Consider the following 18,631-nt stretch of genomic DNA (forward strand, 5'->3'; position numbering starts at 1 on the left):
ATATATATATATATATATATATATATATATATATATATATATTACCCATACAATAATTAATATTAACAAATAACTTAATTTATTATTAATGCTAATCCATAATAATAACAACATAGAGAATAATAATTTTATATAATAAAATTATATAAAATATAACATTGAAGCCAAACACTTTAGATGGACAAGGTCCCAAACCTAACCCCTAACACGTCCGCAATGTTCTTGACTTTCGAAAGCAAAAGCTAAGGAATCGGTGCTAGATACATCTTTTGATTGGGATGTTGATAATTTTGATTCATATGATTGAATTTTTTCCTATACAAAACACGAGAAGAAACGAATTAAAATAACGTGAATTGTGGATGATCATTATAGAGTTTATTAGAATCAAACTTACACCAATTTCCCTTGCTTCATCACTAACAAATGTTCCGTTAGCATGCTTGTGGGTGGCTATCCATACCTCTCCTCTACTGACCTTTTGGCCACACTCTTTTTCCTATAGAGTTGAAGAAAAATTTTATGACACAATTCAAAAAATTAAAACATAAATTTAATTTGAAGATATGTAATATTATCACCATTTCATCTCTTTTCCTTGCAAGGCTCTTAGATCCACCTGTGTGAGCAATGGTTTGCTTTGCCCTATTGTTTTTATTTTTGAGGGCATGGTCCTAATCATCAAAGTATAAAAATTAATAATAATGAATAAGGTTTATGAAAAAAAGTTTAAATTATACCATTGTTTTTGAGTTTAGACGATAGTCAATAAAAGAAGCCCATTGGTCTCTATCTATTCCTTTTGGAGCCATTATGACCAATTCATCTCTAGTACATGTACCATCATTCCTTTGTTGCCATAATTCTTGTCAATGGTCTCTCCACTTTGTGTTAAGTGATTTGAGAACATAGTTTACATGAACATCAGAATGGACATCAAACTTAACCTTCAAAACATGAAACAACTAAAATTAACAACAATCATGGTATAATTAAATTATAAATTCAACTTTTACATTCCTTATCTGAATAGCGTTTTTAAGTATATCTTCTTTATAATCTTTAGGAATCTTCCTCCAACTAGAATAACTAATAGGAAAAGCATTGGAGTTTCTTGAAACACTACTTAAAAACCTATTCAATAATGCTCCACTATCTCCAATTGGTTGACCCTCATTATTCCATTGCACAACAATCCTTTAATTTGTAGGTAAATTCCATACATCATTGGCTTGTAGCTGTTTTGTATTTATCTTTCCTTGATCATCTATAAAGTTTGAAAAACAAATTAAATAGTGTAGATTTAACTAAAAATCTGCATGATTAAAAATAAGATTTCAGTGTAGACAAAATTTGATTACAAGTTTTTGGTATTTGATACATCAAAATCCAATAACATAATTTAAAACTGTGTTCCAGCACATAATTTAAGTAGTTGCATACTAATAACATCAACAAACCATGCTCTTTTTTCGTGCTACAAGCCTTTGTTGATCTTCTTGCAACTCAGACTCCTCACTTTCTTCCTCTTCACTTTCAGAATATACATATGATGTACTAGTTGAAGATATCCTCACTTTCAAGGTTCTTGGAAGTAAATTAGTTGAATGAAAAAAAAAACAAGTGTGCATAAATATGTGAAACGTAAATTACTTGGCTGAGGTGCAGGTGCAGATAGAAGGGGATCATGTTCATTAATTGGTTGAGGTGCAGGTACAGGTTGACCCTTCTGCTTGTGCCTTATTATGAACATATGACTTTAACTTTCCTAGATACCTCTCAATGGGATACATCCATCGATATTGGACGGGTCCTCCAAGCTTGGCATCTTCTACCAAATGCACAATTAAATGAATCATGACTGTAAAGAAAGAAGGAGGAAATAACATCTCCATGTAGCACAATGTGAGGACAACTCTACTTTGTAGTTGGTCAAGTTCATCCATTCATAAAACTTTATTGCACAATTGTCTAAAAAACATACACAGATCAATCAAGATAGATCATACTTCTTTAGGAAGTGTATTTCTCATTGCCAAAGGTAAAAGTTGCTCCATCAAAACATGTGAGTCATGACTTTTTAATCCACCAAGCTTACGTTGTTTGACATCAATGCATCTACTAATGTTACTAGAGTAACCATCTAGAACAGTCATGTTCTTCAAAGTTTTGAGAAAGATATCTTTATTTGCATTTGTCAATGTATATATAGCAGAGAGATATCTACCATTCTCATCAGGCCAAAGATCAGGTCTAATACCCCAAAGTTGCAAATCCTTTCATGCTTTTAGATTGTCTTTACATTTGTTTGAACTATCATTCAACAAGGTAAACACCACATTATCACATACATTTTTCTCAATATGCATAACATCCAAATTATGATGTAATAAGTTGTCTACCCAATAAGGAATTTCAAAAAATATACTCTTTTTTTGCCATTTTTGAGTGTCTAACTTGGCATGATTAACTCCTGTTGTCTTTTGGCTCGTTCTTCAAGTACTAGTTCTTTCCCAAATTCAACATTGACATTTTCAACTTGTTATAAGACATCATATCTTGACACTACCACATGTGGAGTTCTATTTTCTATAGTTCCATCAAATCTCATGCGAGCCAGTCTAAATCTATGCCTTCCATCTAACCAACGACGATGAATCATGAAACAAAATTTACCACCTTTAAGAAGCTTCTTAGGAGTTGTGTCAAAATTACATCTAGGACATGCCAACCCAGTATGCGTGTTCCATCCAGATAGAGTTCCAAGACCTGGAAAATCACTGATAGTCCACAATACGGCTGCATGCATATCAAACACTTCATTACCATATGAGTCAAAAGTTTTTATGCCTGTGCTCCATAACTCTTTCAACTCTTCTATTAGTGGTTGTAAATATACATCAATATAATTTCCTAGAGCTCGCTTTCCTGGAATGATCATAGAGAGAATAAAGGAACTTTGTTTCATACACATCCAAGGAGGAAGGTTGTACGGTATTAGTACAATTGGCCAAATACTATAACTGGTACTTAGATTGCCATATGGATTAAACCTATCAGTAGCCAAACCAAGTCTCACATTTTGAGGGTCTGAGGCAAATTAAGGATGTTTAAGGTTAAATGTCTTCCATGCCTTAGAATTTCTTGGATGCCTTAAGATGTCTTCATTTGTACTTTTTGATGCATGCCATCGCATATGCTCAGCTATTTTAGAAGACATAAGCATCCTTTGTAAGCGTGGCTTCAGAGGAAAATACCTTAAAACCTTTGCAGGAATCTTTTTTCTTTTATTACTTGTACCACTGTCACTTGTACCTTTCTTTTTTGCCTTCCATCTAGGTGTTTTACATTTCTTACAAAAGTCCCTATTTGCGTCTTCTCCAAAGTATAACATGCAATCATTTGGACAAGCATCAATTTTTGTGTAATGAAGACCAAGCTTGTTAATAATTTTCTTCGCCTCATAGAATGAGCTTGGTATTTTAGCATGTCCAAAAGCATCAACTAACAACTCTAGTATCATTGACATTTCCTTCTTAGTTATTTTGCACATACATTTGATGTGATACAACTTGATCAAGAAAGAAAGTTTAGAATATTTATCACACACTTCATATAAACTCTCTTAATCTTCTTGCATCAACTGAAAAAAGTCTCCAAGATCATCATTCATATTATGTCTTGACTCTGCACCTGTTTCCCTATCATCCACCATGTCATCGTTGTATTCATGATACCCAAATGCATCATTAATCATGTCACACATTGGATTATTAGCAGGAATTACTTCATCATTTTCTCTCGGCATTACATGTATTTCATCCGTCACATTTGCTCCTTTTCTCTCCCCATGTAGAAGCCACATTGTATATCCTTTTGGAAAAGGTTTGATAATCAAGTATTCATACACTATTTCATGACATTACCACTTGTTAAAGTTGCATTTCGGACATGAACATACTATCTTCCCCCTCACACTACTATTAGCAAATGAAAAGTCCAAAAATGTCTTCAATCCTTCCATATATTGAGGTGTATTTCTAGGCATCTCTATCCAAGATTTGTCCATTGAGATGAAAATAGAAATACTTGGAGTTGTTATTGACCGATTGGAGAAGAGAATAGTAGAGAAATTGGAAGCTATGATTGAGAGCACCACGTTTGTTGAAATTGAGAGATGAAGTAGAGATGAAGAGAAGAAAATGCCCTCTATTTTAAATTAAATATTAAAATATAAATAATTGCATAAATGTATAAAATATAGTAATATAATCAAAACAAAGAAGTGTCAAGTTATATTTATAAGATATACATATATAAAAATATAAGAGCAATTAGTTAACACTAACTACAGAAATAAATCTGTTAGACGTGGTTAAACTTTAATATAATATGTATTATTATATAATAATACATATTATATTATATTATATATCATATAATATTATTATATTACATATATGTATTATATTACATATATGAGTGTGTTTTTAAGTTACTTGCTAAAGTCTTAGCCAATACTTTTTACTTAGTGGAAGGAGGAAGTGGTGTAAGGAAGAAATACACTCACCTTGCTTTTTCTATAAAACGCTGTCTGAATGCTAAAAAGACAAAAAATAATACACTTTAAAATTCAAAGATTGAAAACAAATATAAATTATAAAAAGACTAGAACTAAACTTTCTAGTTCTTATTTCTCCAAAAGTTATAATTTTAGCTTATAAAACAAATTACTAAGTTTTCACGTTTTCACCAAAAATATTGTGTGAGTATATATATATATATATATATATATATATATATATATATATATATATATATATATATATATATTATATATATATATATATATATATATATATATATAATATATATATATATATATATATATATATATATATATATATATATATATATATATATATATATATATATATATATATATATAATATATATATGGAAGGGCTGAAACTAAAGCAGGAAAACCTTAATTAGAGTACAATGTTATCTATTTGAGAATTGTGGAGTATGTTCCCTAAGTTGGGCATGTTCCTATCTGTCATTGTTCCATTTGAATTGTAATTTTTAAATATGCTGCTACCTCTAAAATTATCTTGTAATTTTCCTTCCACTCCCCACTTCATTTTGTGGGGTTGGTAGAGAGAGACAGGGATAATATACATATCAATTATCTTAAACTCACTCAATATTGGTCAGACAAAATAACTAATTCGAGTGCTACCAGCACATTTTCGAATACATTTTTTCAAACTCCAATTAAATACTGGATAATATTTATTCAATATTACAATAAATAAATAAATATATATATATATATATATATATTAGAAGACTCGTTTAACGTCATATGAAAATAGTAGACAATAATCATTTAAAAAATAATTTGTTTTTAGAGAATTGTGAAATAGATAAAGAAAATGCATCTTAGAAAAGACTGCAACCCAGAAATAGATTATGGTAAACATCTTATATTTCATTGGCTTTTGCAATATTTACATAATTCTCGTGGATTTACCTTTGCCCTTGAGACTAAAAATATTGTAAAATTCACAACTACAGGATCAAAAGCATTACAAGAAAACAAGGAGAACATAAACATGTGATAAGAAGATAAAAATATATGTTCATAGAATTTAATTTGTCAATTACGTGTGTATTGTTTGTAAATTCTGTCCAGTAATAAGTTAATAAAAAAATCTTAAACTATTATAGAAAGACAAATAAATTACACTTCTATTGATCCATAAATGATACAAAATACAATATAAAAGAATGTAATATTTCGTTGAAAGTAAAGAATAATCAAGTTATTTAATGTCTACACATATATAATTGGTCTATGATTGTGGTATGCATAAGTGTTTCATAAGCATAAAATTACAGTACAATATTACAATCATTTTAATGTAACATCCTTAAGGAATATTACTGATATTTAATATATAAAATAAAAAATAAAAAATAAATGCCTCATTTAATATAACACCATTTTCCAAAAATACGGGAAATTTAAAACTTTAATACAATGTGATAAAACAGGAGTCCATAATTATAAAGCTGAAGTAATATTCAAATGGCTCCCAAAAAGATTACAAAGTTATCTCAAAACTAAAATAATAAATATATACAAAATCCCATGCTATCCCTCGCTTCGAGTCTATGCATCTCCTGGCCCACCTGTCACATCATCTGCTCCCGGATAACGAGTTATCTGATCATCGCCAAACACACAAAGAAAGGGTGAGCTATGCACAATATATAAAACAGATACATGATATAAATATGTCACCCAACCCAAAATAACATAACTAAAATTTTCATGTTTTTTAAATTACCCAACCATGATCTCAAAGTCCTTCATGAGTCATATACATGAACTAGGTCATGGGATTTCATTGTGCTCCCACAAAACTGACTCATTTGTGGTCCAAACCTATGAGCCTATCCCGCTCATAGTCCTGCCCTACAGACTTCTCGTCTGTAGTAAAACATCCAAGCCTTCTCAACTTGGACCCTGGCACGCACGCAATCACCATACTATGGACTCCTCACCCAATAGTAGCTGATGGGAACATAACAATTCCTTGCCCATCGTTCGCCCGACACATGTAATCACCATACTAAGGACTCCTCGCCCATTAGTAGCCGACAGGAACTCAACCAGTTCCATGCCCATCATGTGTCCAACCATCAAGCACATCCCAGACCCCTATTGGACTTAGTCCTTCAAGCCCAAACACACACCACATGCATATACTTCCTACACCTAGGGTAAAGTAGCCAAATCACACGCACAAGCACACACAACACATGGACAATTCGCATAAACTCGTTTAAGCCAAGGACTCTCGCCCAAGCTAAGCCCTCAGTCTCGCTTAGGCTAGTTCGCATCATGTTATCTCGCTTAGGCGAGATCCTCTCGCCTGGGAGAGCCATACCATCGCTCAAAAGAACACACACCTCGCCCAAACGAGGATTCAAGCAAAACAACGTGAATTCTCATCGCGACCTCGCTTAGGCGAGCCATTCTCGCCTTAGCGAGCATCTTGTCGCTCAGAACTCCAAAACCTCTCGCATGGGCGAGATGTCGCGCTCAAAACTCCCAAGTTTACTCGCGACCTTGCTTAGGCAAGTGCCTCTCCCCTGAGCGAGATACCATGTCGCTCAACCCCTTTTCTTGGTCGCCTAGGCGAGAACCAAGAACCAGAACCCAATGTGAGACTCTGCAACTCTCGCTTAGGCGAGGTGGACCCACTTGGGCGAGACTTGCAGGGTTTCGAGTCTGTTCACGCACACAAGACATCACCACCAAACCAAACCACATTCCAATCCATTACCAAACAATTTTAAGTAAAACACAACACATATGTCCGAGTCTCGGCTTAACGGAACCTCCAAAAATTTAGAATTGAAACCATAACATCACTTCCATATAAGGGAATTAAACATTATCCCTACCATACAAGACACCAACCATTACCAAATCACAATAACCTGAACATAGGATCATATACAGAATTTTGACCAATCGACAAAAACCCAAACAGATTCTGATTCAATCATATTGACCACGAAACTCATAGAGCACATGCATCAAAATTATACTAACAACTCCCCTAACCTGGAATTAGTGATCAAAGTTGAGAAATACAAGACCCTTGATTCACAATTCCCTTCTTGCTTCAACCCTTGCACACCCAAAACTCAACTCACACTCCTCTTTATAGGATGTTTTCCAGCCCCTCGGTTTTCCTTTCTAGGTTTTCTTTTGCCCTCTCATATTCCCTCAAAAACTACACTTTTAAAAAATAAAGTTCCAATTCCATTCCCAACCAATTCCAAGTTTGAACCCATAACCATTTAGTCACCATTCAAGTGCATAGCCAATTCAACCAATTCATGTTAGTGATACACTTCAATCATGATAAGCTTACAATACCAATTCCGTACTCATACATATTATTAAAAATCAATAATAAAACAACAACACATAAATAGCATACATAGGGCTCGAACCCAAGTCCTCTCACACAACCAAACTACTCTCAACCACATAAGCTAGCATTTTTCCACATCACATTAAACAATAATAAATGCCATAAAGTTGCTTTCTACCCTCATTTATTAATTAATTGATTATTTAATTAATTAATTTTCACGGGTCTTACAGTTAAAAGATAAAAGAATCAGGTGAACACTTTTCTTGTGTCCAAAATTAATGGTATACTTTAAAATTTGAAAGAAATCTGAGAAGACAAAAAATATCAATATTGTTTCACAAAGAACTAACCATATGTCATTCATCTAAATAGTTCTGGAACAAAAGTTTAAAAGTTTAGTTTATCCACCACACTATCATTTGATTCAATTAGGATATCTAAAACGAAAATGAAGGACATAATGAAGTAACTTACATATACATGAAGGATAGTTGTCCATAAATATACGTTAGATCCTGCATAAAACAACCAAAAAAATAGCCATTTGTAAGCTTCATCTAACAACATGCAAAACTAAGATTGACTTCACCGTAAGATGAAATTTCAAAACTCTAATATTGAAGGTTGATTAGAAATATGAAATTGTAAGTACAATTGTCACCGGATAAGAACCACTTTCAACCATCTGTTATACAAAACAATAAAAGGGATGTTGTGATAATATTGAATTACCATTTGTATGTATTGTACTGGCACTGCATAAATCAAACTTTAGTTGATTGTAAGAAAATTTGTCTTTCACAATAACTCTATGCCTAATTGATTAGCTGAAACAAAAAACATTCACAACAAAAATGCAGAGATCAAATCATGACAATAAAGTCCTTTTACCCTATGTGTTGGATTCCAATTCTGGCATCTAACTATTTTTAGCACAACGAATAATACTTTTTTCTCATTTTTTTTTAAGTTCTTGTGTTTTACTTTGTGTATTTGGAGGAGTTTAAGTTGCTAATTAACTCTCACATGCCATTAATTCTAATGCTTCTTCTTTCAGGCAACACGCCATGGACAATTAGAAGCTTTTCCTTGTGACCATTAAATACGCGAAAATTTCTCACTATATAAATTACAACTTAATTAAATTTCTCTCACTACACTAAGTTGTTATTTAGGTGATACAAAGTATTTGGTCAATTATAGTATTTAAGTGTTAACCAAACACTATTATTTCATTTTACACCAGATTTTAATCAATAACTTCAACCGAAATCCAGAAATTTCAAATTCCAAAATAAACACTATCGAACATGTTGATATGACTAAATGGTATACTGTGTACAATTGGTGTCCATAATCTTTCTTTCTGCTGAAGAAAAGAATCAAAATTTAGGACAGCAAAAGTTCATTGATTCGCAAAAAAAAAGTGACGCGCTGTGATCAACCATAAATTCCAAATTCCAAGCAGAATCCAAAACACAAAGATCATCGTATAAAATCACCATTACACTTAAATTAGCAAAAACCAGGTTAACAACGAGTTGTAATAGAAATATTCTTTGAAACATCAAATTTGCTTGAAAAAAAAAGTATGTGAAAAAAATAATAATAAAACATCCGTAATTTACAAAGAAAAAAAAACATAAAACCCCTGGATTATTTTGAAAAATAATGAAGAAAAATTAGGGATTAGTGCGAACTGGATATTGTGAGAAGCTAACTATGTTTCTGAATTGAAAATTATACCTATTTTGACATGAGATCACATTCAGTTGCAGTGTTTGTGGTCACCGCTGCTACTTGACAACACTGAGTTGGAACAGGGAAAATAAACAGTGAGTTAGGGTAGTGAGATGAAATCAAAATGATGAAATGAAACTTCAAAATGAAAGAGCAAGGGATGTGAAATCGAACTTGAAATCAAGGATACAACGTAGTGATGCGGAAGATGAAAACATGAGATACAATCGGAATAAGAAATAATTATGAAATTGAAAGAGAAATAGTGATGAAATAGAAAGAGGAAGCATGGAGAATGAAAAGGTTGTTACCTAGGACTTGAAATTTGATGAGAATGGAGGAGTGATGAAGGAGAACGAAGAGAGCTTCTGAAACATGTGGAGCACGAAAACAGAGACAAAGTGTTTTTAGGTTGATAAGGTTATGGAATGTTGTTTAGGAATGGTGTTCCAAAGCACATGGCCCTATTCAGAGACAAAGTGCAAATTTTAAAACTTATGAAAACAGAAAAATGAAATTGAGAATTTAAATTTTATTGGGGTTCTTAAGAAAACCTCTGGTATTTAACAAGGGTTTTCAAAACCTCTCCTATGTCCATTTCTTTCTAGAGATTATTATGACCCTGGTTAATAAACCCCTACTAAAATTTTATATTTTTGTAGTGACTTGTTATTCTTAAATATGCGATAATTTATATTTTAGTGGTAGCATTTTTTTTTACATGTGAGATTGAGTTTATCTATGAGATTTTAGTTAAATGAGTGCAGATTATGAAGTTGACATTAGTTATTATTATGATGGGGATGACATGTAAATATGTGTGAAATAATATGTTGTTGGTGGAGATATATTTTCTTGTTATGTTTGAATGATGGATGATGTATTATTACATTTGGATAGTTTGAAAATGATGATGATGAGTTAGTATATATGAAATACATGCATGTGTTGTGATGTTGTGTGAAAAGCGTGTATCTTAGTAAGAGGTGGGGGGTTCTGGGAGTTAACCCTCAGGAAGTTATGGGAGCTAACCCCCTGAGAGAGTTGTGGAAGCTAACTCTGAGATTCTGACTGTAGTCTTTGGGAGAGCAACGTTATGTTCATGATTGAATCTCTTTTGAATTGAGATTATAGGTGGATTTGTTGTCGTTAGATGATACAACAATTATTGTTATTGATTAAGTGATTCTAGAGGGAGTAAATGATTTAATAATAAAGGCTTAGCTGTGGTGTAGTGTGATACTTTTATTTATAATGTTTGGTTAAATCAACTCAGATTTGCATATTTGTGGTTGTGGTTTCCACTTGTGATGATCATATGACTTTGTTATACGAGAGCATATGATATTTTGGATGCATAACAATGAGAAACTTGGGATCGCATTGGAAAGAAAATTTTTTATTTCAAATGTATTTGGAATAATTTTATTTTTAGAGATAATGTATTTGTCATATGATTATGAAGTTGTTGGAAAGTTTATTTTGATGAAATAAGAAAGATTTTTCTTAATGATAAAAATTTGTAAATTATTTTAGTAACATTCCAACGGAGTTTTACACATTTCATCGTGTGTTGCACAATGGGATGCAGCTAACAAATTAAGAACATTCTTTTTCAAGACATGCAACATGAAAATGTTTTCTTATAATAATTTTTCAAAGTTCATGGCGTGAGGATTTAATATAGGAAAATTATGTTTTGACAAAGTTTTATTAACAAACTTTTGACAAAGTATACGTGACAATACTTTAATGAATGAAATAAAGGTTTGACATGACATGGAAAGAGAAGAAAAATATTTGGTGTGTGTTAAAAAATAAACTTTGTCAAACTTTGTTAAAAAAAGTTTGTCAAAGGATCATAGTCCTTCAATATATGCATAAGGACATATTGTAGGAGTCTGACATTGATATTCAAACTTGTTGCATTCTTGACATTCCAACCTTGGACGTGAGGTCTAACCATGGAGCTCAATGTCATCAATTGGTCGTAATCCATGTCTTTAGAAATAATAGGAAACAACAGTTTCCAACCTTGATATTTTAGATTTCAAATAGTTAATCTACCTACATGTGTGATTCTAAATCTCCGTCCTATTAACCTCGCTTTACAGGTACCCCACTCTCTGTTTGAGGTTTGTGTAAAAAAATCGAACAATTTCATCAGTAGTGAGTGTGTAGCATGAGGAACTGTTTTAGAACTCTAAAAAGAATGGTATGATGGAAGTATAACTTTGATTGATCGAAATACAAAAAATTCATTACTTTTAGGAGCAAAATGTTTCTCGCAATAAAATCGTCATTATATACTTGCATCTAATTATACGTGTAAAACTAATTAAGGATATTTAAGATTTATGATTCTCACACGATAAAACATAATAGAGCATTAACCTTGATCCATGGGAGATCCTGTGAATATGCGTTCTTCAAATTTGTAATCTTGTGTGTTCTTCAACCACCGTTACCCAATCTATCTCTTTGCCTTTCTTTCTCTTCTCACACGTTCTTGATGGGTTACTGTGAAAAGAACCTTATGGCCAGAGACAAAACCCCAATCCCTTTTATAAACCAATGTCCATCAAGTTGGTTTTTATTTTATCTTTATCTTTATTTTATTTTATTATCACTTCTCATAATAATAACTAATAAGTCTTTAGATTTTATTAAATCACAATTGGGCCCATCATAATATTTCAAATGAGTCACTAATAAAATTAATTCGTCAATTAATTATAACATTCTCCCACTCATATGATGTTACATAAACATAATGTGCATTAAAAGACCTTGCATAAATTGGTTCCATCATTATTCATAATTAAAGATACAAAAATAATAAGAGTCATGGCGGTCACACATCATTTGATCGACATGATCCCTTCCATGTAGTACTATATCATCCATTTCTCCTTAATATGACCTTAAAAACGAGAAGTCCATAACGGGTTCAAACATAATGTCATTTTACAAAGCAATAACATAACATAATTTGTTTTCTTCATCATAATTTGCATGCATAAACATAAAAAAGAAAACACATATTTCAGAAATTTATACATTAGGGAGCTCAGAGTGTCACATAAACATTAAAACATTAACATTCAACATTTAACATTCACTAGTAGACATAATGCCCATATTCTTTACATGACCAACATACAATTTGGGCGGTAACCCTTTTGTTAAAGGGTCAGCAATCATAAGATCTGTGTTAATATGTTCTATTGACACTTTACGTTTCTGAACTTCTTCTTTAACGGCAAAGTATTTCAACTCCATATGCTTAGCACATTTAGAATACTTGTCATTTTTAGAAAAGAAGACTGTTGGGGAATTATCACAATAAATTTTCAATGGCTTGGAAATACTGTCGACTACTCCAAGTCCTGAAATAAAGTTCCGCAACCAATTAGCCTGAACTATGGCCTCAAAGCATGCCACAAATTCAGCTTCCATGGTGGATGCAACAATGACAGACTGCTTCGCACTTTCTATGAAATCGCTCATCCGGCAAAAAGATACACATAACCAAATGTAGACCTTCTTGTATCCACACAACCAGCAAAGTCTAAATCTGTATAACCTATCACCTCAAGGTGATCAGATTTTCTATAAGTAAGCATGTGATTCTTTGTTCCTTGTAGGTATCTTAAAACTTTCTTTGCAGCTTTCCAATGCTCTAGTCCTGGATTACTTTGGTATCTACCAAGCATACCAACTGCAAAACTAATATCTGGCCTCGTACATGTTTGAGCATACATCAAACTCCCAACAACAGATGCATAAGGGATATTTTCCATTTGTTTCCGTTTCAAATCATTCTTTGGACATTGCATGAGACTAAACTTCTCTCCTTTCTGTATTGGAACAGGAGATGCTGAACATTTATCCATTCTGAATCTCTCTAAAACTTTATTAATATATGCATTATGAGACAAACCTAATAGTCCTTGTGATCTATCACTGAATATTTCTATTCGTATCACATAGTATGCCTCACCCATATCTTTCATTTCAAAGTTATTAGAGAGAAACCTCTTAGTCTCACTTAATAGACCAAGATCATTAGTCGCAAGCAAGATATCATCAACATACAGAATCAGAAATATAAACTTACTCCCACTGACCTTCAGATATATACATCGATCAATGGTGTTTTCCTTAAATCCAAAGGACACAATAGTATCATTCAACTTAAAATACCATTGCCGAGAAGCTTGCTTAAGTCCATATATTAATCTCTTAAGTTTACACACCATGTGTTCCTTTCCTTCTTCAGCGAACCCCACCGATTGGTCCATATAGACATCCTCTTCTAAATCCTCATTCAGAAAAGTAGTTTTAACATCCATTTGGTGCAACTCAAGATCATAATGAGCTACTAATGGCATGATAATTGTCGCAACCTAAATCATGACGGGACGACGAACTAAAAATAAATTCATTTGGAAAAAGAGATTAGAAGTCGCCACCATAGTTTATTTTGGAAAACTATGGAAAACCATAAAAATAAAATAAAGTCTGCGAAAACCAAATTTAGGATTCGGGAGTCGGTTACGCGTAGGGAAGGTATTAGCACCCTACCGCGCCCGCCCAAAGGCGGTACCTTTAGTTAAATTTGCAAAAGAGATGTGTTTATTTTAAATATTTATTTTCCCATAAAAATAAGAAAATATTGAACAAACATATATTTTGAGTGAAAGGGACCCGACAAGGGTTAAAACCTTGGTCCTACGTATTCTCATTAAAAATGAGAAATCAGGACTACGTAGTTCTTTATAAAACTATTTGAAAATGATTTGGAAAACCTTTTAATTTTTGGGAAGTGAACCTGACAAGGACTTGCCTTGCTCCTACGTATCTCCATTCACAATGGAGAATCAAGGATCATGTAGTTCTTGATAAAACTTAATTAAAATATTTAATTCTTAAAGTTGTCTTTTGACATTTTTGAAAATAAGTGTCATGCGACGCGTGCGGCCAGGTTGACACCAAAATATTTCTATGATTTTTATATTTTGAAAAGGAGTGTCGTGCGACGCGAGCGGTTGATTAGACACCAAAATCATTTTAATAATTTTGTATTTGAAAAAGCAGTGTCGTGCGATGCGAGCGGTCGATTAGACACCAAAATCATTTTAATAATTTTGTATTTTAAAAAGGAGTGTCGTGCGATGCGAACGGTCGATTAAACACCAAAATTATTCTTATAATTGTTGTATTTTAAAAAGAAGTGTCATGCGACGCGAGCGGTCGATTAAATACCAAAATTATTTTTATAATTTTTGTATTTTAAAAAGAAATGTCGTGCGACGCGAGCGGTCGATTAGACACTAAAACTATTTTTATAATTCTTGTATTTAAAAATAAGTGTCGTGCGACGCGAACGGTCGATTAGACACTAAAAGAAAAAATAAATAAAATAATTTTAAATTTTATTTATTCTTATTTTTATCAATTTTGAAAATTATTTTAATTTTTATTTCAATTTAAAATATTTTTTTATTTTTGAAAATGATATGATTGATATGTGAAATTTAATAAAATAAAAAGGTAAAATTGGAAATAGAAAATAGAAAATGAAAATGCATAAGTAAATAGGTGAGTGCAATGAGAAAAACTACACACATGAGAATGGGTACACATAGAGAAACGTGTGGTGCATAAAATAAACACGTCATAGTTTAAAAAAAAAAATAAAGAAGTGAGGTGTGTGCTTAGTGAAAATGCAGGTAGAAGAGATAAAATGAAGTTAAACGCAAAGGATGTGGAGTTATTACATTAGGGAATGCATGGAGTAAATAAATAAAAAGATGGCCCATTTATTATGCAAATCTGGAGTGGTATGAAAATTAAGTTACGGGGGTGCACGAAGTGATATTGTGTCAGCAGCAAAACCCTAGTCCAGTATCTCCATCTTCATCAACATACCAAATTTAATTTTCTCCAATTTCAATCCCACACTCACGGTGCACACTAACAACATCACTACCATCTCCACTGTTCACCGCAAAGTCGCCGTCGATGGCCCCGGTCGCCCTCAACAACCTTGCCAGTTCCATTTCCGTTTTGCCTCTGCATGAAATATCACTAAACGGTGCCGGAACCATTGTTCTGTCAAAGATACCGCCATCAACAACAAAGGTTGTCACTGGTACCTCTTCCTTTCTCATTTCATTCGCACAAATCATCCAAGAGTTAGCACCAAATCATCCACACTTACTCTCCCTTCTCGAAGCCTATTCAACCCTTTCCCCCCTCCTTTCTAATTGATTTATAATGATTATTGACCATTGTAACAGGAAGATGAATTGGGTCTTTTATTTAACTCACAATGTAATCACCAAAGTGGAATAAAGAATTCATAACGTACCTTTACTGTGAATTATTGATTTTCTTGCTACTTACTGCACTGTTTCTTTGTTTTGATTCTTTTTTGTGTCTCTACGACAATGGTCTGGATGAAAGTGCGTGAAAAAGGGTGCAGAGGATGGTTGATGATGGCTTAAAATGTTAGAGAAGAAGATGATGGTGCTTGCATGATGTGTTACCGTAATCAATGAATCTGTCCAAAAAACTCTTTTTAAGAAAAAAAAAATGTCTAGTGGTTTGGTGTAAAGAGCAATTAGGGAGTTGAGAACACACGAACTCTGAACGGCAGTTGAAGGAAGTGAACCCAGTGGTTGGAGAAAGTTGAGACCATGAGTAACCGATGTTTTCAAAAACTGTTTTTTGTGTTTTTTAATTTTTAATTTTTTGAATTTAATTAATAAAAATGAATAGTAATTAATAATAAATAATTATTAACTTTTTAATTTTTTTAATTTTAATTTCTGATTTTATTAATTAATTAAAAACGAAAATATGTTTTTTAATTATAAAAAAAAGGGTTATTTTAACGCTTAAAAAAACATAAATTAAAACTTTTATTAAATAATTATTATTATTTTTTAACGATTTTTTTATCTTTTTTATGTAACACTTATTTTTGAATATATATATATATATATATATATTATTTTATTTTACTTTATTATTTTATTTTATTTATTTCATTTCATTTTATTTTTTATATTTTATATTTTATTTTTTTTATTTTAAAACAAAGTTATTTGTCCGGACGAAATTGGATGTTGATAATAATTCTAAAAGAATTTTTCTTGGAAACAGGCAAAAATGTTTCCTTATAGTCAATGTCATCTTTCTGAGTAAAACCTTTGGCAACGGACCTTGTAACGTTCAATATTGTCTTGAGAGTCACACTTAGTCTTAAAGACCCATTTATACCCAACTCTCTTGCATCCTTCTGGCAATTCCACAAGATCCCATACATCATTTTGTGCCATTGATTTAAGCTCATCATTCATGGCATCTAACCACTTATCAAAATTATCATCATTAATGGCTTCTGAAAAAAATTATATCATTATCAATACTTAAGTCATTTTTTGACTCTTGTAGATAAACCATATAGTCATTCGAAATAACAGACTTTCTATCTCTGTGAGATCTTCTTAATATTATTTCTTGTGGTTGTTCTACTATTGGTTCATTGTTAATCTCGGGATCATTAATTTATTGTTCTTCTTGATTGTTGTGAGTTTCTACAACATGTGGAACAACAACTCTTGATAAAGAAGTACTAGCTATAGGAACTTGTACTCTAACTTCCTTAATCTCCACATTTTGTGAAGTTTCACTCCCACTGGTTTCACCATTCTCAATAAACTGAGCATTTCTAGTTTCAACTATTCTTGTACTATGGGTAGGACAATAAAACATATACCCTTTTGATTTTTCTGGATAACCAATGAAAAATCCATTAATTGTTCTTTTATTCAGTTTCTTTTCTTGTGGATTGTATATTCTTACTTCTGCCTGACAACCCCAAACATGCAAGTGTCTCAAACTGGGTTTCCTACTCGTCCACAACTCAAAAGGAGTCTTTTGAACTACTTTACTAGGAACCCTATTCAACAAATACATGGCAGTCTTTAAAGCATACATCTACAATGATACAGGTAAACATGAATTACTTAACATACTCCTAACCATATCCAATAAGGTTCGATTACGCTTTTCTGATACACCATTTTGTTGTGGTGTGCCTGCCATTGTGTATTGAGCACAAATACCACATTTCTCGACGAACTTAGAGAACGGACCAGGATGTTGTCCACTTTCATCATATCTTCCATAATACTCACAACATTTATCAGACCTTACGATTTTCACCTTTCTGTCTAATTGCCTTTCTACTTCATTTATATAAACTTCCAAGGCATTCACTGATTGAGATTTCTCATGCAGTAGATAGACATGTCCATAATGCAAAAAATCATCAATAAAGGTGATGAAGTACTTCTCTTTATTGAAAGAATTTACATCAAACAGACCATATATATCGGTATATATGATTTCAAGAAGCTGAGTGCTTCTCGTGGCTCCTTTCTTTATGTTTAGTTTGTTTGCCTTTAATACAATCCACACACACATTCAGATCAGTAAAATATAAATCTGGAAGGATTTCATTCTTTACTAATCTTTGCATTCTTTCTTTGGAAATATGTCTCAAACGTTTATACCACAAGTAAGTAGATCGTTCATCCACTAAACTACGTTTAGTGCCAACATTGTGATGCAAAGTCATAAGAGTTGCAACATATAAATTATCCAAATTCAATTTATATAAATCATCATAAAGTGTACCAGATCCAATCATAAAAGTACGCTTAAACAAACTGAAACAACCATTCCCAAACTTAAAAGAGTATCCAACAATATCAAGCTTAGATAAAGAAATTAAATTCCTAGTGATACTAGGTACATAAAAAGTATCCATAAGGTCTAAGTGATATCCAGTGTCGAGGATTAGATGATAAGTCTGACCGCTTCCACTGGAACTTTCTCTTTATTGCCCATGAAGA

At 32.3% G+C, this 18,631-nt stretch overlaps 1 long non-coding RNA gene across 1 annotated transcript; it reads right to left on the minus strand.

Moving 5' to 3' along the window:
* Positions 1 to 230: 230 nt before the first annotated feature.
* On the minus strand, positions 231 to 669 carry LOC114162226. The gene is made up of 3 exons (XR_003599167.1): positions 582 to 669; positions 398 to 499; positions 231 to 315 (listed from the first exon to the last, which is right to left on the minus strand). It is a non-coding gene; the product is annotated as an uncharacterized LOC114162226 (long non-coding RNA).
* Between the last annotated feature and the right edge of the window lie 17,962 nt (positions 670 to 18,631).

Source organism: Vigna unguiculata, chromosome 9 (genome assembly GCF_004118075.2).
Source record: "Vigna unguiculata cultivar IT97K-499-35 chromosome 9, ASM411807v1, whole genome shotgun sequence".
NCBI classification, from domain to species: domain Eukaryota; kingdom Viridiplantae; phylum Streptophyta; class Magnoliopsida; order Fabales; family Fabaceae; genus Vigna; species Vigna unguiculata.